General features: G+C 42.4%; 1 protein-coding gene across 1 annotated transcript in view; it reads right to left on the bottom strand.

The window, feature by feature from the left end:
* TMEM230 (transmembrane protein 230) overlaps nt 1-21,853 on the bottom strand; it is a 608,298-nt gene that overhangs the window by 47,390 nt on the left and 539,055 nt on the right. The window lies entirely within an intron of this gene.

Genomic DNA, 21,853 nt, shown 5'->3' with positions numbered 1-21,853 from the left:
TGCTCTAGAATGCTGAGGACACTATCAGTGTCTCATCAGGACTAATCAGTGTATAACTCAAAACCAAACATGATAGTCATACTTGGCTTTTTTTAAGGATACAAGTTTAAAAACTGGGGATTATTATTATTATTATTTAGTATATGTAAGATGCTCTCCTCATGCCCACCACTTCCTACATACCCCTCCATTATAAATACATCCAAAATTGATGGAAGGTAATTATCAATCCAATCATATTGATAAGAATCTCTTTTACATGTAATGCTGGCCATGCTAGTCAATCTTTTCAGTTGCTACATAGCAGATTTGATCGCTGTGATCGAATCAGCTAGAAATCAGCATGAAAGTTGCCAGATCAATTGATTTCCACCCAAAATTGGTTGATGGCACAGGATGGAGAATTTTGCTTAACGGTCGGGTCGGGAGCACGTCATTAGTGTGCCATTTTGCAGCAAACGACGCAGAGTATCGGCAGTATTCACCTGTCCTGCTGGCGCGTGTCCCCCCGATCCGGTGGTTTATCTTCATGCTGGAAGTCTTGTTGTCCCCGTGTTCTCTTCTCTTCCGTGTCATGTGCCACAAACTGAAATTTAAACACTGGAGGTCCAACAGCATAAGCCAGAGCTTTAGTTTTAGCTTGTGTTGCATGACACAAAAGAGAATAGGGACACCGGGAGGAGGAGACCAATGGCATGAAGTTAAAGTACTGGACCTGGGAGGATACGCACCTCCCGGGTCCAGTGGCCCTCAAGCTGCCATCTTGAGGGAGACTTGGGCAGTGAGGCAGGTGGTGTCCCCACAGATTTTGAGTAGATTTTATGTTGAAATCGATTCAAAATCTGTGTAGGTAGCCAAAAGATCTTTCTCTGATCATAGAGCGATCTATTTGATAGTCGATCTGTTGGCCATCTATAGGTGTATGGCCACCTTAAGGTTGGGTTCACAGTGGAAGTAGCATTGTGTTCCCGGTAATCGAACATTTGTGAAATGTTTTTCACTAAAGTGACCCGAGCACCTCAACTATAAAGATATTTAAAACGAACCTCCCCATACGGAGAGGGAATGAACGTAGCTATGGGGATTGCTCCATCGCCCCATCTCCATAAAGGTGTCTATTTAGCAGCTGTTACTGCCACACGGCCGCAGTTCATAGTGGCCATGAATCTGTGGCACTCCTGGCCATCTGTTTATGCTGGAAGATGTGGAATTCTTGACCGATGTACATGCCGGGAGATATCTTTACATGTCCCGGTCGGCTTTAAAGACCATCTCCCGGGATATACCAGTGGCCGGAAATGCGCTGGACTCATAGACACTTTGAACTGTGGCAGTCACAGCTGCAAGATGGACAGATGCCTTTGTGGAGATAGGGCTATGGAGTAACCCCCATAGCTACCCCCAGCAAAGTAGACATCATTTACGATTCTCCCTTAGGGTTAGGTTCGTTTTAAATATTTTTTATAGGTGAGGTGCTCACATCAAAGGAAACCTGAAGCAAGAAGTATATGGAGGCTGCCATATTTATTTCCTTTTAACCATTAACAATCACATCCAGGTGGCTGCTGCTGTGCTTCTGCGCGCTCCCTTGCCGCCCACCGGTAGCCCGGAGATCAATGAATAGTTCCCTTTCATTGATCTAAGTTCCTGGCAGAAAAAACGACGGCTTATTATCAGAGGCCACGGTCTTTCTGACAAAAAAAATCCTGTCCTCTATATGCTTCCTGGAAGCGAGCACTTCGCTTCCAGAGCTAAAAAAAAATCTCACTGTGGCCATCTTGCAGCCAAATAGTAAAACTACATCTACATACATTTTTTAATAAAATAAACCCACATTATTACATTTAAAATTAACTGTTTACCTCCCACACCGAAAATTACCCAAATAAAATTTTTAATGAAAAATAAAAATTACAATAATAAGAAAAAAACCATAAATAGTTACCCAAGAGTATGAACTTTTGTAATATGCATGTGAAGAGGGTATATTGCGCACATTTTTAAAATTATAAGCTTGTAAATAGTGACGGACGCAAAACTGAAAAAAAAATGCACCTTTATTTCCAAATAAAATATTGGCGCCATACATTGTGATAGGGACAGTAGCGTCCCTACCATAGGGCGGCAGGGGGCGCCCCGCACCGGGTGTCGGGTGCCCCAGGGGGTGTCATCAAGGCCTCCCACAGAGGCCTGTGCAGGACAGGAGGGGGAAGCAGCACGGAAAGGAGGGGCGGCGGGGAGGGGGGCCGGACCCCCCACCTCCCTCACCTGGGTCCCCTCCTTCTGGCGCTTCCCCCTCCTAATTAGTAGCAGCGGGCAGCAACGGGCAAGAGGACTTACCTCCTTCCTGCGTTCCAGGCGATGGCAAATAGCGTCATCGTCCCGTGACGCTGGTCTCCGCCTTCTCCACCGCTCACTGTGCTTCCTGATTGGCGGAAGCACAGTGAGCAACAGAGAAGTCGGAGACCAGCGTCGCGTGAGGATGACGCTATGCGCCGCCGCCATCGCCAGGAGCAGGTGAGTGAGTCTTCTTCGCCGCTGCTGCTAATTAGGAGGGGGGAAGCGCCAGAAGGAGGGGACCCAGGTGAGGGAGGTGGGGGGTCTGGCCCCCTCCCCGCCACCCCTCCTTCCAGGCTTTCCTCACACTGGGGGCAACTAAACTAGCTATACTGAGGGCAACTATACTAGCTATACTGGGGGAAATTATACTAGCTATTCTGGGGGCAATTATACTAGCTATTCTGGGGGCAATTATACTAGCTATTCTGGGGGCAACTGTACTGGCTATACTGGGGGCAACTAAACTAGCTATACTGGGGGCAACTAAACTAGCTATACTGGGGGGCAGCTATACTGGGGGCAGCTATACTAGCTATACTGGGGGCAACTAAACTAACTATACTGGGGGCAGCTATACTAGCTATACTATGGGCAGCTATACTAGCTCTACTGGGGGCAACTATACTGGGGGCAATTATACTAGCTATTCTGGGGGCAATTATACTAGCTATTCTGGGGGCAATTATACTAGCTATTCTGGGGGCAAGTGTAATGGCTATAATGGGGGCAACTAAACTAGCTATACTGGGGGCAGCTATACTAGCTATACTGGGGGGCAGCTATACTAGCTATACTGGGGGCAGCTATACTAGCTATACTGGGGGCAGCTATACTAGCTATACTGGGGGCAGCTATACTGGGGGCAGCTATACTAGCTATACTGGGGGCAGCTATACTGGGGGCAACTATACTAGCTATACTGGGGGCAGCTATACTAGCTATACTGGGGGCAGCTATACTAGCTATACTGGGGGTAGCTATACTAGCTATACTGGGGGCAGCTATACAGGGGGTAAATATACTAGCTATACAGGGGGAAAATATACTAGCTATACAGGGGGCAGCTATATTAGCTATACTGGTGGCAGCTATACAGGGGGCAAATATACTAGCTATACAGGGGGCAAATATACTAGCTATACAGGGGGCAAATCTACTAGCTATACATGGGGGCAAATCTACTAGCTATACATGGGGGCAAATATACTAGCTATACTGGGGGGCAACTATACTAGCTATACTGGGAGGCAACTATACTAGCTATACTGGGGGCAGCTATACTGGGGGCAGCTATACTAGCTATACTGGGGGCAACTAAACTAGCTATACTGGGGGCAGCTATACTAGCTATACTGGGGGCAGCTATACTAGCTATACTGGGGGCAGCTATACAGGGGGCAGCTATACTAGCTATACAGGGGGCAGCTATACTAGCTATACAGGGGGCAACTATACTAGCTATACTGGGGGCAACTATACTAGCTATACTGGAGGGCAGCTGTACGGGGGCCACTATACTAGCTACACTGGGGGCAGCAACACTACCTACATTGGGGACAGCAGCTATGCTGCCTATCCTGGGGGCAACTATACTAGCTATATTGGGGCAACTATACTACCTTCACTGGGGGCAACTAGCTACCTATACAGGGGGCAACTCCTAGCTACCTATACTGGGGGCAGTGGCAGCACCGGGGGGGGGGGGGTGCTTTGGGTGCTGAAGCACCCCTTAAAATTCTCCAAGCACCCACCAGCGTGAACTGACTTTCGGCATCTAATAGATGCCGTATCAGTTCACCGCAGCGGCAGAGCAGGGCTATAGTAAAATGTCCGAAGCCCTGCTCTGGAGACTTTGGGAGTTGTTGGCTGCAGAGGATCGTGGGAGCTGCGCACTGGACGGAGGCCGGAACAGGAGCTCTGCTGCAGGTGAGTAAATGTTGTTGTTTTTTTTAATTTATATTAGCAGCCAGGGGTAGCGTTTATGTTCTGGCCAGGTCTGCTACACGATTGAAGTGTTTTGTGGACAGGTCTGCCACATGATTGCATGTATTTTATGGGCAAATCTGCCGACATGATTGCATGTATTTTCTGGGCAAATCTGCCGACATGATTGCATGTATTTTCTGGGCAAATCTGCCGACATGATTGAACGTATTCTCTGGGCAAATCTGCACACATTACGTGTATTTTCTTCAGAAAACCTGCACAATTATGTGAATTTTCTGGGTAAAGGGTCACCAAAACTTGGGTCCACTGTCTTTGCGTTGCACTTTTAAAGGGAACCCGAGGTGAGAATAATATTGAGGCTGCCATATTTATCTCCTTTTAAGCAATACCAGTTGCCTGGCTGCCGTGCTGGTCCTCTGCCTCTAATTCTTTCAACCACAGACCCTGAACAAGCATGCTTGTTTCTGGTGTGATTCAGTTCACTACTGCAGCCAAATAGATCAGCAGGGCAACTAGTATCGTTTAAAAGGAAATAAATATGGCAGCCTCCATATCACTCTCACCCGGGTTCACGTCAAATTACAGTTAGCTCCGCCCTAATCCGGTCATGGCCACGCCCATTTTTTGCCGCGGCGCATGTTATAGCGCCACCCCGTTTTTTGCTCCTTTACTTTTTGGGGGGGGGGGATGTCTTATAATACCCAGCACCGGGTGTCAAATGCCCTAGGTACGCCACTGGATAGGGACATAATTTAAATGGTGTAATAACCAGGACAAATGGGCAAATAAAATACATAGGTTTTAATTATGGTAGTGTAACGATCGGTGTCAGCACACAGAGAGAATCTGATTATTGGTGATCTGCAGTATCACCAAGAATACAGATTATACCTGATTATTGATGATCTGCAGAATCACCGATAATCTAAGTATAACTAACCTCTGGACACCTTTATAATGTGAGTGTTTGGTGCAACAGTAAAGACTTTGAGTAAGACCACCCGAGGAGCATGTGGTCTTTGGCAGTATGGGCGATACTGCCTTATGAGAAGTGCAAAAACCTTCCAGCAGCCTGAGACCTCCAAAGGGGTGGAGTCCCAGGCTAAAATTAGGGAAGACCAGTGAGTGAGTGACACCTGAAAGGTGGATGTCACTAGCAGGTCTGGAGACTATCTCTTAAGGAGAGAGATAGCTCTCAAGGTCGGGCAAGCCAGGTCGGCAACACACGGACAGACAAAGTACAGAGACAGAAGGCTGATTCGGTATCCAAAGGCAGGCAGGGTTGGCAACAGATAATCAGATATGCGTAGGTACCGAATCAGAAAGCAGAGGGATAGTCAGAAAAGCAATATTTCATAACAGATATCAAACAATGCCTAGTCTTGGGTGTGAGGTCCGTGGTCTCTACACCCTGGAACTAGTCTAGAGTAGAATATGATGGTACACAGTATCCCTAGCCTTGGGTGTGAGGTCCGTGGTCTCTACACCCTGGAACTAGTCTGAAGTATAACACAATGATAACACAAAGTCCCTAATCTTGGGTGTGAGGTCCGTGGTCTCGACACCCTGGAACTAGTCTGAAGTATAACACAATGATAACACAAAGTCCCTAATCTTGGGTGTGAGGTCCGTGGTCTCGACACCCTGGAACTAGTCTGAAGTATAACACAATGATAACAGAAGTAATCTGGCTCAGTGTGAATTCCCAGGTCCTCCTGGTTCTAACACACTGTAGGATCTGACTAAAGTCTGAGTGCTTCCATGTAAGTGTTCGCAACGCAAGACAACTTAAGACTGACCAGCAGTGACTATATATAGCGTGGCGCTCTCCGGCGCCACCCATCAGCGATCAACCAATAGCCACTTGCTTTGAGGTCAGCTGACCAACCTGGTCAGCTGATCCCTCCTTGTCTGTCATAAAGTTTCTGCCTCTCAGCGCGCGCGCGTACTCCTCAGCCTGTGTGAACTAACAGGCCCAGCCACACCAGACGCACGCTGCTGCGTGCAAACCGCCACGCTGGACGCGGAATCAGCCGCCTTGCCGCCAGTACACGCGGCGGCTTTTCCGCGTTTTATCACAGGTAGCATGTATTATTTTAAAGAGTAACTGTCAGGCTGCAGAAGCTAATTTAAACCTCTATTCTCCTGTGTTAAACAGTTTAGAAGGAAGCCCAAAAGCCATTAGTGAAGATAAAAATCTCAGTTACCTTTGATGTGTGCTTATCTTAAAGGCTGTTATAGACCTATAAGGACGCAAGCCGCATACTAAACTGCAAAGCATTCTGGGGCCCTCCCCTCGGCTGCTAATGAGACGTTACAGAAGCTTGTAATCAGTCCAGCATGTAGCACTGATAAATCTCGGGGCAGAGTACTCTGCAGGAGTCAGCTATTGTTCCTAGCCACATGGCTCATTAATATTCACTGCACACTGTGTTGTTCAAGTAGGAGCTTATCTGTGATCAGGAAGCAGGCAGGACATGACGACACATTTGACAGAAAAACATGGAGCCTGCCATGAGCTGTCAGGAGCATCTATCTCTGCATATACTATATACAAATTCTGTGAAATCCAAACGTGGACAGTGAAATGCATATGTAATGAAAGTACAGCCAATCTTTAGCTACTGATATATGTGTTTATTTTCTCTGAGACCTTATACCTAACAGCTCCTCTTTAAAGCTATAATGGCCGAAAACTGAGAAATAATGAATTTTTTTACATTTTTTTCTTAATATTCCTGTTAAGATGCATTTAGAAAAAAATAATTCTTAGCAAAATGTACCACCCAAAGAAAGCCTAATTGGTGGCGGAAAAAAACAATATAGATCAATTCATTGTGATAATTAGTGATGAAGTTATTGGCAAATGAATGGGAGGTGAAAATTGCCCGGATGCATAAGGTGAAAAATACCCGCGGCCTGAAATGGTTAAACAATACCAGTTACCTTTACCTGGCCACCATGCTGATCTATGTGACTGCAGTAGTGTCTGACTCACACCAGAAACAAGCATACAGTTAATCTTGTCAGATTTGATAAAAATGTCACAAACGCCTAATCTGCTGCATGCTTGTTCATGGTCTACATGTATTAGAGTCACAGCATCAGGAGGCTACCCAGGCAACTGGTATTGCTTAAATGGAAATAAATATAGCAGCCTTCATATACCTCTCACTTCAGGTTTCCTTTAACCTCCTGGATGGTATGCCCAGAGCCGGATTAAGGCCAAATGGGGCCCTAAGCAAAATAGCAGATTTGGGCCCCTTCCCTAAACCCCCTCCAACGTTTTATGCATCAATTCAGATATGAAGTGAGAGGGATATGGAGGCTGACACAGACACACACACACACACACACACACACACACACACACACACACACACACACACACACACACACACGACACAAACACACACACCAGACACATAGAACACACACACAGGACACAGACACACACACACACCAGACACTGACACACAGGACACACACACCTCTATTTATATAGAAAACAATTGAAATTGGAGCTTTCTCTCTCCTTCACACACTTCATGTCAGCCCCAGCAGCCAGGCAACTGCAAGACCTCTAATCTCCTCTGATGCCCTGGTGTAAAGATTGCGAAGATTAGACTTCAGAGCAACTGGCCAACTGTACCTGGCCACAGACAGCCTGCTGAGAGCTATAGTGTTAATAATTAGTAGAGGGGAGAAAGATCACAGGCACAGGGGATGGAAGGTGACAGAGAAGCTTATAATGTCCACTGAATTGTGGAGGAAAAAATGCAGAACGTCAGCAGACACATACTGTGGCACGGATCCATCCTTACCACTCAGTTGATTCAATCTGTGCCCTGCAAGCAGCTGAGCAGAAGTTTGTGAGGAGGGTGGATGGAGAGCTGAAGAGACACGCTGCTACAGGTGGCTAAAGCTACAATGTCCGTGCAGCTGCTGCTGGCTATTGTTAAAATCCTGCTCTCTGCTCCGTCTCTAACTCTCTATTCCGGTTACTTCCTGTATTTAGAAGCCCACTGCCCTGCCTGCACGCACAAATTTGAAGGTGCTTGTCACAGCACACGGCTGTAAATGGATGGGCGGCATGTGGGAAATGATGTGGAAGGCTCTCCACCTGCAGCAGTGTAGCACCCTTTGCATTTTCCCGCCTGCTCAGAAATCCAGCCCTGCTGAGGCATGGTCAGGAGGAGTGAGCACGGTGATGTGGTGCAGGGCGCACACTGCATGCTTACTTTCTGTGGGCTGATGTGAAGGCTGAGCGTCTGTTTACCATAGCAACAGCGACGCTCAGCCTCAGCTTATTTCCGGAACCCAAACAGCGCTGCAGCAGGCCAGGCAGGAAAGAAGGTAAAAGAGCCGGATGATTATGCGTACATGCTGATGGGGCTCCTTAGCTGCAGCAGGCATGAAAACGCTAATGGAAGGATGCTGATGGGGCCCTTCAAACCCTGGATGGGCCCCAAGCTGATGCTTGATGTGCCTGGTGGATGATCCGGCCCTGTTCCTAACGTTAGCATTACGCCGCTAGTTACCACAGCAGTGCCCGCATTCGTTTTTTTCTTCTTGAAAGTGAGTGCTTCATGCTGATATCAAAGTCAACAATACAAGCAAGAGCAAAAATGCAAATGCAGCGCATACGGGTTTATTAATTTTGCGGCAAAATCTGGACATGCACCGCACAGGACTCACATGACAGGCAAGTTGAAAATGCAAAAGATACTGCTTAATTGCCTCGAGATAAGTAAATCCTATGCCGCAGTTGTGGCCACTTGTCTCGGAAGCGGCATAGTATTTACACCGCTGGATTTCAATGGTACTGTTTCAATCGACTGTGCACACTGTTGGTGAATCAGCTGTGGTAAATCAAGGTATTGTGTATTTTTTTATGCATAATTCTACTTGTAGTTTTGTACACATAAGGAAATCCTGCCCAGCTATCCCATTATTCAGGGGGAAAACGCATAGAAATGCATACAAAAACGTGCAAAAATGAGCTGAAACACGTTTGCATTTTTAAAGTCCATTTATGTGCGATCCCAAATGCACCTGATGTGAACAAGGCCTTAATGAATCGGTAAGGAGCCAGTTTTATTGGCTCCCTACCATGTGATCGCTGTGAGCCAATCACTGTGATCACTAGATAGAAAGCAATAAAGTTGCATTCTCTCCAGCTTTCTCCACCAGTCTGCAGTGATCTCTGGACAGAGAGAGCTGTAGCTGCTGTGTGTCTGTGTCTCACAGACAGCATTACAGTGTAAAACACATTTATTCACATAATTTCACCCCACAACCCCTGTGATCCCTTTCCAGTCACCTCTAGTATGTAGGTGATGTCAGCAGTATATATATATATATATATATATATATATATATATATATATACACATATATACACATACATACACATACATATATATATATGTGCCTCCGGGCACTCCGGTTTCCTCCCACATTCCAAAAACATACGGATAAGTTAATTGGCTCCCCCTAAAAAAAAAAAAAATTGGTCCTAGACTACAGTACTTACACTACATAATATAGACATATGGCAATGGTAGGGATTACATTGTGAGCTCCTTTGAGGGACAGTTAGTGACAAGATATATATATATACACTGTACAGCGCTGCGTAATATGTCGGCGCTATATAAATACTAAAATAATAATAATAATAATATATATATATATATATACTGTGTAAAGTTACTGTATACAGGGGCTGTATCCCTTGTACAGTTAGTTTATGTAATGTATGTATATTGAGAATTATCTCTGGGCACTGTTTTTTACCACAGAAACAATGTAGCCACATATATCTTATATTGTTTTATTCAGAAGGTGTTACTGAATCTTTTTGGGGGTGAATTACTGCAATACTCCGAAGCATATCTGTGAAAAAATCAGAACAGCTAACATATCTGATTAAAAGAAATGCATTTTCAATTTTGTTGTTATACATTCCATGAAATTTCACTAATAATCTCTGCAGCCAAAATTATCATCGCACCCATTGAAGGATACCTCAGGGGGTGTAGTTTACTAAATGAAGCCATTTTTGGCGGGAATTTGACAATCTCTTTACCTCAGACTTCATTGTAAGCGGCTTACGCTGGAAAATACAAGCATGTGAATTATGCTCTGTGAAAGCTCAATTATTGACAACTTTCTCTGGACACTGTTTTTTACTACAAAAACAATGTAGCCACATATATCTTATATAGTTTTTGTTCAGAAGGAGTTACTGCATCATTTTGGGGGGGAATTACTACAATACTCCAAAACATATCTGTGAAAAAGCTGAACAGCTGACAGATCTGAATAAAAGAAATTAATTTTTCATTTTCTTGTCACACATTCTATTAAATTTCACCAATAATCTCTGCAGCCAAAATGATCAATGCATCCATCCAAGGGTACCTCAGGGGGTGTAGTTTACTAAATGAAGTCATTTTTGGTGGGAATTTGACAATCTCTTTACCTCAGACTTCATTGTAAGCGGCCTACACTGGAAAATACAAGCATGTGATTTATGCTATGTGAAAGCTCAATTATTGACAATTTTCTTTGGACACTGCTTTTTACTACAAAAAGATTGTAACCACACATATCTGATATTGTTTTATTTAAAAGGAGTTACTGAATCATTTTTTGGGTAGGTTTTCTGCCATATTCCAAAGCATGTCTGTGAAAAAGCAGAAATGTATATATTACCATTGAATTGCAATAGGTAACATTTGATTGGCTGTTGTAAGCTCCGCCCAGTTTTCTAAATTTTAACTCTAGTCACCCAGTCATGGTCTGTGCCAAGTTTGGGGCCTCTGGCCTTAAAACTGTGAGAATGGCAATATTTAAAACATTTACATTGATGTCAATAGGTGAAATCTGATTGGCTGTTTGTGGCTCCACCCACTTTTCCTTAATTTTGACCACAGTCACCCAGTGAGTAATTGTGCTAAGTTTGGGGTGCCTGGCATTGAAACTGCAATAATAGCAGTAGTTAATCTTTTATCATTAAGGCCAATAGCTGAAATCTGATTGGCTGTCATTGCCCCACCCCTTTTTTCCCCTAACTGTGAACCACAGTCATTCAGTGGCCAACACTTTAAGGTTTGGGAATCATGGCATTCAAAGTGTCGAAATGGCAGACGTTTTAATTTCTTTATTGAAAATCAATGAGTGAAATATGATTGGTTGTCGGTAGCTCCGCCCACTTTTTCTAACCTTGAAGTGCAAACACCCAGTGAGAACATTTGTAAACTTTGGGGTCCTTGACACCAATAATATGAGAATAGCAGAATTTTAAATGTTTCCATGTAAATAAATCACTGAAATTCAATTGGCTGCTTTAAAAAATTTGAACCCAAGCTGCAATTTAAAATTTCCCATATAAAACAAACAGCTGAAATGTGATTGGCTGTCGATGGCTCCGCCCACTTTTCCAAAATTCTAACCATAGTAACCCAGTGACCCACGGTGCCAAGTTTGGGGACTCTGGCTTTAAACCTGTTAGAATGACAGCTTTTACAATTTTCTCATTAAAGTCAATAGGGAAAATCCGATTGGTTGTTTGTGGCTCCGCCCACTTTTGCAGTCCCCAAAATGTGACAGAAATGTTACATCAACCCCATGACTAAGTGTCCCAAGTTTGGTGAGTTTACCTTCACATCTGTCTGATTGGCGAAAGTTTAACATTTTCCAATGAAAGTCTATGGGAAAAAATGGGGTTTTTGGGGGGCCACCCCAGGGGCTCAGAGGGTAAGATCGCTTAACAGAGCACAAGCAACCTACACGGCTATGGGCCGAAGAAGTGTGCAAAGTTTCACACATGCCCTCCTAAAACTCTTAAAACTGTGGGATGAATAGCATTTCCATGTTAAAAGGATTATTTGCACCGATTAACATTGGGCAGGTGTGGTAGCGAAGGGGGACTGTGTTTGTCTACCAAGCGCAACGTTGTGAGTTCGACTCCCGGACCAGCAGGGAGCTGGCATGGACAACCTGGACGTGGGTTAATGTCCATGGCGGGAGCTGGGACGTTGACTCAAACACCCTGGGGACGACGCAGTAACTGCGTCACACCTGCCCAAATTTTTATGTCGCAATACTTTCTGACTGATTTTAGCAGCAATTAATTTTTTCCCTTTGGCTGTTGCTGGCTCCGCCCACTTTTTTTTAACCATTTCAGCCCACGGGTATTTTTCATCTTATGACCGAGAGGAATTTTCCCATTTCAGCGCTCCTCCCTTTCATTCCCTAATTCCTTTATTACTACTTGTCACAAAGAAATGATCTATACCTTTTTTTTACAACCACCAATTAGGCTTTCTTTGGGTAGTACATTATGCTAAGAATTATTTTATTCTTAATGCATTTTAACGGAAATAATTAAGAAAAAAATGGAAAAAATCATTATTTCTTAGTTTTCCACCATTATAGTTTTAAAATACCACATGCTACCGTAATTAAAATCCACACATTTTATTTGCCCATTTGTCACGGTTATTGCAATGGTAAAATTATATCCCTAGTATAATGTATGGTGACAATATTTTATTTGGAAATAAAGGTACATTTTTTCAGTTTTACATCCATCGCTAATTTTTAGCCCATACATTTATAATAATATGGCCTCTCGACATACATTTTTTTTTATTCCCTAAAGTCAGTAGCTGTAATTTTACTATTTGGCCACGCTGAGCAAAATCCTATGTAGCGTACAAGTACGCTACATAGAAAATAATGTTTTGCTCCATTGTTCCTAGGGAAGTGATGCAGGCTTCAAAGGAAGCCTGCGTCACGGGTGTCCTGTGGGGAGATTAATGAATAGGAACTTTGTTCCCATTCATTAGTGTAACGATTGGGCGGCGGAAATCGTCGGCAGAAGGAAGCGCGTCGGCTCTATCTAAGAATAAACACTGTCTTTGAACAAAAACAGTGTTTATTCTCGGTGGACACGTACGGATTGGCACAGGTGACTTTTGTCCCCTGCAGCCAATCCCCCCTGTTGCCGGCAACATCGCGATCGTGAGCATCTGCCCGCATGATCGTGTGCAACCCCCCCCAAACTGCAGGGACGTGACTAGCGCGTCCCTTCAGCTGTAGGAGCTGCTGCTGGGGACGTGAAGCTCACGTCCACGTGGCATAAATGGTTAAAATAAGCTTACAGCAGTAAACTTGAGATTAATATATGAAAGGCTGATAACTGATAACTGTTCCTAACGTTAGCATTACGCCGCCAGTTACCACAGCAGTGCCCGCATTCGTTTTTTTCTTCTTGAAAGTGAGTGCTTCATGCTGATATCAAAGTCAACAATACAAGCGAGAGCAAAAATGCAAATGCAGACGCATACAGGTTTATTAATTTTGCGGCAAAATCTGGACATGCACCGCACAGGACTCACATGACAGGCAAGTTGAAAATGCAAAAGATACTGCTTAATTGCCTCGAGATAAGTAAATGCTACGCCGCAGTTGTGGCCACTTGTCTCGGAAGCGGCATAGTATTTACACCGCTGGATTTCAACGGTACTGTTTCAATCGACTGTGCACACTGTTGGTGAATCAGCTGTGGTAAATCAAGGTATTGTGTATTTTTTTATGCATAATTCTACTTGTAGTTTTGTACACATATGGAAATCCTGCCCAGCTCTCCCATTATTCAGGGGGAAAAACGCATAGAAATGCATACAAAAATGTGCAAAAATGAGCTGAAACACGTTTGCATTTTTAAAGTCCATTTATGTGCGATCCCAAATGCACCTGATGTGAACAAGGCCTTAATGAATCGGTAAGGAGCCAGTTTTATTGGCTCCCTACCATGTGATCGCTGTGAGCCAATCACTGTGATCGCTGTAAGCCAATCACTGTGATCACTAGATAGAAAGCAATAAAGTTGCATTCTCTCCAGCTTTCTCCACCAGTCTGCAGTGATCTCTGGACAGAGAGAGCTGTAGCTGCTGTGTGTCTGTGTCTCACAGACAGCGTTACAGTGTAAAACACATTTATTCACATAATTTCACCCCACAACCCCTGTGATCCCTTTCCAGTCACCTCTAGTATGTAGGTGACGTCAGCAGTATATATATATATATATATATATATATATATATATATATATATATATATATATAAATATATATATATATATATATATATATATGCTGTGTAAAGTTACTGTATACAGGGGCTGTATCCCTTATACAGTTAGTTTATGTAATGTATGTATATTGAGAACTATCTCTGGGCACTGTTTTTTTACCACAGAAACAATGTAGCCACATATATCTTATATTGTTTTATTCAGAAGGTGTTACTGAATCATTTTGGGGGTGAATTACTGCAATACTCCGAAGCATATCTGTGAAAAAAGAAGAACAGCTAACATATCTGATTAAAAGAAATGCATTTTCAATTTTGTTGTTATACATTCCATCAAATTTCACTAATAATCTCTGCAGCCAAAATTATCATCGCACCCATTGAAGGATACCTCAGGGGATGTAGTTTACTAAATGAAGCCATTTTTGGCGGGAATTTGACAATCTCTTTACCTCAGACTTCATTGTAAGCGGCCTACGCTGGAAAATACAAGCATGTGAATTATGCTCTGTGAAAGCTCAATTATTGACAACTTTCTCTGGACACTGGTTTTTACTACAAAAACAATGTAGCCACATATATCTTATATAGTTTTTGTTCAGAAGGAGTTACTGCATCATTTTGGGGGGGGGGGGGGGGGGATTACTACAATACTCCAAAACATATCTGTGAAAAAGCTGAACAGCTGACAGATCTGAATAAAAGAAATGAATTTTTCATTTTCTTGTCATACATTCTATTAAATTTCACCAATAATCTCTGCAGCCAAAATGATCAATGCATCCATCCAAGGGTACCTCAGGGGGTGTAGTTTACTAAATGAAGTCATTTTTGGTGGGAATTTGACAATCTCTTTACCTCAGACTTCATTCTAAGCGGCCTACACTGGAAAATACAAGCATGTGATTTATGCTCTGTGAAAGCTCAATTATTGACAATTTTCTTTGGACACTGCTTTTTACTACAAAAACATTGTAACCACACATATCTGATATTGTTTTATTTAAAAGGAGTTACTGAATCATTTTTTGGGTAGATTTTCTGTCATATTCCAAAGCATGTCTGTGAAAAAGCAGAAATGTATATATTACCATTGAATTGCAATAGGTAACATTTGATTGGCTGTTGTAAGCTCCGCCCAGTTTTCTAAATTTTAACTCTAGTCACCCAGTCATGGTCTGTGCCAAGTTTGGGGCCTCTGGCCTTAAAACTGTGAGAATGGCAATATTTAAAACATTTACATTGATGTCAATAGGTGAAATCTGATTGGCTGTTTGTGGCTCCACCCACTTTTCCTTAATTTTGACCACAGTCACCCAGTGAGTAATTGTGCCAAGTTTGGGGTGCCTGGCATTGAAACTGCAATAATAGCAGTAGTTAATCTTTTATCATTAAGGCCAATAGCTGAAATCTGATTGGCTGTTATTGCCCCACCCCTTTTTTCCCCTAACTGTGAACCACAGTCATTCAGTGGCCAACACTTTAAGGTTTGGGAAACATGGCATTCAAAGTGTCGAAATGGCAGACGTTTTAATTTCTCCATTGAAAATCAATGAGTGAAATATGATTGGTTGTCGGTAGCTCCGCCCACTTTTTCTAACCTTGAAGTGCAAACACCCAGTGAGAACATTTGTAAACTTTGGGGTCCTTGACACCAATAATATGAGAATAGCAGAATTTTAAATGTTTCCATGTAAATAAATCACTGAAATTCAATTGGCTGCTTTAAAAAATTTGAACCCAAGCTGCAATTTAAAATTTCCCATATAAAACAAACAGCTGAAATGTGATTGGCTGTCGACGGCTCCGCCCACTTTTCCAAAATTCTAACCATAGTAACCTAGTGACCCACGGTGCCAAGTTTGGGGACTCTGGCTTTAAAACTTTTAGAATGACAGCTTTTACAATTTTCTCATTAAAGTCAATAGGGAAAATCCGATTGGTTGTTTGTGGCTCCGCCCACTTTTGCAGTCCCCAAAATGTGACAGAAATGTTACATCAACCCCATGACTAAGTGACCCAAGTTTAGTGAGTTTACCTTCACATCTGTCTGATTGGCAAAAGTTTAACATTTTCCAATGAAAGTCTATGGGAAAAAATGGGGTTTTGGGGGGGCCACCCCAGGGGCACCGAGGGTAAGATCGCTTAACAAAGCACAAGCAACCTACACGGCTATGGGCCGAAGAAGTGTGCAAAGTTTCACACATGCCCTCCTAAAACTCTTAAAACTGTGGGATGAATAGCATTTCCATGTTAAAAGGATTATTTGCACCGATCAACATTGGGCAGGTGTGGTAGCGAAGGGGGACTGTGTTTGTCTACCAAGCGCAACGTTGTGAGTTCGACTCCCGGACCAGCAGGGAGCTGGCATGGGCAACCTGGACGTGGGTTAATGTCCATGGCGGGAGCTGGGACGTTGACTCAAACACCCTGGGGACGACGCAGTAACTGCGTCACACCTGCCCACATTTTTATGTCGCAATACTTTCTGACTGATTTTAGCAGCAATTAATTTTTTCCCTTTGGCTGTTGCTGGCTCCGCCCACTTTTTTTTAACCATTTCAGCCCACGGGTATTTTTCATCTTATGACCGAGAGGAATTTTCCCATTTCAGCGCTCCTCCCTTTCATTCCCCAATAACTTTATCACTACTTGTCACAAAGAAATGATCTATACCTTGTTTTATCCACCACCAATTAGGCTTTCTTTGGGTAGTACATTATGCTAAGAATTATTTTATTCTAAATGCATTTTAACGGAAATAATTAAGAAAAAAATGGAAAAAATCATTATTTCTTAGTTTTCGACCATTATAGTTTTAAAATACCACATGCTACCGTAATTAAAATCCACACATTTTATTTGCCCATTTGTCACGGTTATTGCAATGGTAAAATTATATCCCTAGTATAATGTATGGTGACAATATTTTATTTGGAAATAAAGGTACATTTTTTCAGTTTTACATCCATCGCTAATTTTTAGCCCATACATTTATAATAATATGGCCTCTCGACATACATTTTTTTTTATTCCCTAAAGTCAGTAGATGTAATTTTACTATTTGGCCACGCTGAGCAAAATCCTATGTAGCGCCGTACAAGTACGCTACATAGAAAATAATGTTTTGCTCCATTGTTCCTAGGGAAGTGATGCAGGCTTCAAAGGAAGCCTGCGTCACGGGTGTCCTGTGGGGAGATTAATGAATAGGAACTTTGTTCCCATTTATTAGTGTAACGATTGGGCGGCGGAAAGCGGCGGAAATCGTCGGCAGAAGGAAGCGCGTCGGCTCTATCTAAGAATAAACACTGTCTTTGAACAAAAACAGTGTTTATTCTCGGTGGACACGTACGGATTGGCACAGGTGACTTTTGTCCCCTGCAGCCAATCCCCCCTGTTGCCGGCAACATCGTGATCGTGAGCATCTGCCCGCATGATCGTGTGCAACCCCCCCCCCCCCCAAACTGCAGAGACGTGACTAGCGCGTCCCTTCAGCTGTAGAAGCTGCTGCTGGGGACGTGAAGCTCACGTCCACGTGGCATAAATGGTTAAAATAAGCTTACAGCAGTGAACTTGAGATTAATATATGAAAGGCTGATAACTGATAACTGTTCCTAACGTTAGCATTACGCTGCTAGTTACCACAGCAGTGCCCGCATTAGTTTTTTTCTTCTTGAAAGTGAGTGCTTCATGCTGATATCAAAGTCAACAATACAAGCGAGAGCAAAAATGCAAATGCAGACGCATACAGGTTTATTATTTTTGCGGCAAAATCTGGACATGCACCGCACAGGACTCACATGACAGGCAAGTTGAAAATGCAAAAGATACTGCTTAATTGCCTCGAGATAAGTAAATCCTACGCCGCAGTTGTGGCCACTTGTCTCGGAAGCGGCATAGTATTTACACCGCTGGATTTCAACGGTACTGTTTCAATCGACTGTGCACACTGTTGGTGAATCAGCTGTGGTAAATCAAGGTATTGTGTATTTTTTTATGCATAATTCTACTTGTAGTTTTGTACACATATGGAAATCCTGCCAAGCTCTCCCATTATTCAGGGGGAAAAACGCATAGAAATGCATATAAAAATGTGCAAAAATGAGCTGAAACACGTTTGCATTTTTAAAGTCCATTTATGTGCGATCCCAAATGCACCTGATGTGAACAAGGCCTTAATGAATCGGTAAGGAGCCAGTTTTATTGGCTCCCTACCATGTGATCGCTGTGAGCCAATCACTGTGATCACTAGGTAGAAAGCAATAAAGTTGCATTCTCTCCAGCTTTCTCCACCAGTCTGCAGTGATCTCTGGACAGAGAGAGCTGTAGCTGCTGTGTGTCTGTGTCTCACAGACAGCGTTACAGTGTAAAACACATTTATTCACATAATTTCACCCCACAACCACTGTGATCCCTTTCCAGTCACCTCTAGTATGTAGGTGACGTCAGCAGTATATATATATATATATATATATATATATATATATATATATATATATATATATATATATATATATATATATATATATGCTGTGTAAAGTTACTGTATACAGGGGCTGTATCCCTTATACAGTTAGTTTATGTAATGTATGTATATTGAGAACTATCTCTGGGCACTGTTTTTTTACCACAGAAACAATGTAGCCACATATATCTTATATTGTTTTATTCAGAAGGTGTTACTGAATCATTTTGGGGGTGAATTACTGCAATACTCCGAAGCATATCTGTGAAAAAAGAAGAACAGCTAACATATCTGATTAAAAGAAATGCATTTTCAATTTTGTTGTTATACATTCCATCAAATTTCACTAATAATCTCTGCAGCCAAAATTATCATCGCATCCATTGAAGGATACCTCAAGGGGTGTAGTTTACTAAATGAAGCCATTTTTGGCGGGAATTTGACAATCTCTTTACCTCAGACTTCATTGTAAGCGGCCTACGCTGGAAAATACAAGCATGTGAATTATGCTCTGTGAAAGCTCAATTATTGACAACTTTCTCTGGACACTGGTTTTTACTACAAAAACAATGTAGCCACATATATCTTATATAGTTTTTGTTCATAAGGAGTTACTGCATCATTTTGGGGGGGAATTACTACAATACTCCAAAACATGACTGTGAAAAAGCTGATTAGCTGACAGATCTGAATAAAAGAAATGAATTTTTCATTTTCTTGTTATACATTCTATTAAATTTCACCAATAATCTCTGCAGCCAAAATGATCAATGCATCCATCCAAGGGTACCTCAGGGGGTGTAGTTTACTAAATGAAGTCATTTTTGGTGGGAATTTGACAATCTCTTTACCTCAGACTTCATTCTAAGCGGCCTACACTGGAAAATACAAGCATGTGATTTATGCTCTGTGAAAGCTCAATTATTGACAATTTTCTTTGGACACTGCTTTTTACTACAAAAACATTGTAACCACACATATCTGATATTGTTTTATTTAAAAGGAGTTACTGAATCATTTTTTGGGTAGATTTTCTGTCATATTCCAAAGCATGTCTGTGAAAAAGCAGAAATGTATATATTACCATTGAATTGCAATAGGTAACATTTGATTGGCTGTTGTAAGCTCCGCCCAGTTTTCTAAATTTTAACTCTAGTCACCCAGTCATGGTCTGTGCCAAGTTTGGGGCCTCTGGCCTTAAAACTGTGAGAATGGCAATATTTAAAACATTTACATTGATGTCAATATGTGAAATCTGATTGGCTGTTTGTGGCTCCACCCACTTTTCCTTAATTTTGACCACAGTCACCCAGTGAGTAATTGTGCCAAGTTTGGGGTGCCTGGCATTGAAACTGCAATAATAGCAGTAGTTAATCTTTTATCATTAAGGCCAATAGCTGAAATCTGATTGGCTGTTATTGCCCCACCCCTTTTTTCCCCTAACTGTGAACCACAGTCATTCAGTGGCCAACACTTTAAGGTTTGGGAATCATGGCATTCAAAGTGTCGAAATGGCAGACGTTTTAATTTCTCCATTGAAAATCAATGAGTGAAATATGATTGGTTGTCGGTAGCTCCGCCCACTTTTTCTAACCTTGAAGTGCAAACACCCAGTGAGAACATTTGTAAACTTTGGGGTCCTTGACACCAATAATATGAGAATAGCAGAATTTTAAATGTTTCCATGTAAATAAATCACTGAAATTCAATTGGCTGCTTTAAAAAATTTGAACCCAAGCTGCAATTTAAAATTTCCCATATAAAACAAACAGCTGAAATGTGATTGGCTGTCGACGGCTCCGCCCAATTTTCCAAAATTCTAACCATAGTAACCTAGTGACCCACGGTGCCAAGTTTGGGGACTCTGGCTTTAAAACTTTTAGAATGACAGCTTTTACAATTTTCTCATTAAAGTCAATAGGGAAAATCCGATTGGTTGTTTGTGGCTCCGCCCACTTTTGCAGTCCCCAAAATGTGACAGAAATGTTACATCAACCCCATGACTAAGTGACCCAAGTTTGGTGAGTTTACCTTCACATCTGTCTGATTGGCAAAAGTTTGACATTTTCCAATGAAAGTCTATGGGAAAAAATGGGGTTTTGGGGGGGCCACCCCAGGGGCACCGAGGGTAAGATCGCTTAACAGAGCACAAGCAACCTACACGGCTATGGGCCGAAGAAGTGTGCAAAGTTTCACACATGCCCTCCTAAAACTCTTAAAACTGTGGGATGAATAGCATTTCCATGTTAAAAGGATTATTTGCACCGATCAACATTGGGCAGGTGTGGTAGCGAAGGGGGACTGTGTTTGTCTACCAAGCGCAACGTTGTGAGTTCGACTCCTGGACCAGCAGGGAGCTGGCATGGGCAACCTGGACGTGGGTTAATGTCCATGGCGGGAGCTGGGACGTTGACTCAAACACCCTGGGGACGACGCAGTAACTGCGTCACACCTGCCCAAATTTTTATGTCGCAATACTTTCTGACTGATTTTAGCAGCAATTAATTTTTTCCCTTTGGCTGTTGCTGGCTCCGCCCACTTTTTTTTAACCATTTCAGCCCATGGGTATTTTTCATCTTATGACCGAGAGGAATTTTCCCATTTCAGCGCTCCTCCCTTTCATTCCCCAATAACTTTATCACTACTTGTCACAAAGAAATGATCTATACCTTGTTTTATCCACCACCAATTAGGCTTTCTTTGGGTAGTACATTATGCTAAGAATTATTTTATTCTAAATGCATTTTAACGGAAATAATTAAGAAAAAAATGGAAAAAATCATTATTTCTTAGTTTTCGACCATTATAGTTTTAAAATACCACATGCTACCGTAATTAAAATCCACACATTTTATTTGCCCATTTGTCACGGTTATTGCAATGGTAAAATTATATCCCTAGTATAATGTATGGTGACAATATTTTATTTGGAAATAAAGGTACATTTTTTCAGTTTTACATCCATCGCTAATTTTTAGCCCATACATTTATAAT

Source organism: Hyperolius riggenbachi, chromosome 3 (assembly GCF_040937935.1).
Source record: "Hyperolius riggenbachi isolate aHypRig1 chromosome 3, aHypRig1.pri, whole genome shotgun sequence".
In the NCBI taxonomy this organism is placed as follows: domain Eukaryota; kingdom Metazoa; phylum Chordata; class Amphibia; order Anura; family Hyperoliidae; genus Hyperolius; species Hyperolius riggenbachi.
This window is presented reverse-complemented; position numbering and strand designations above follow the sequence as displayed.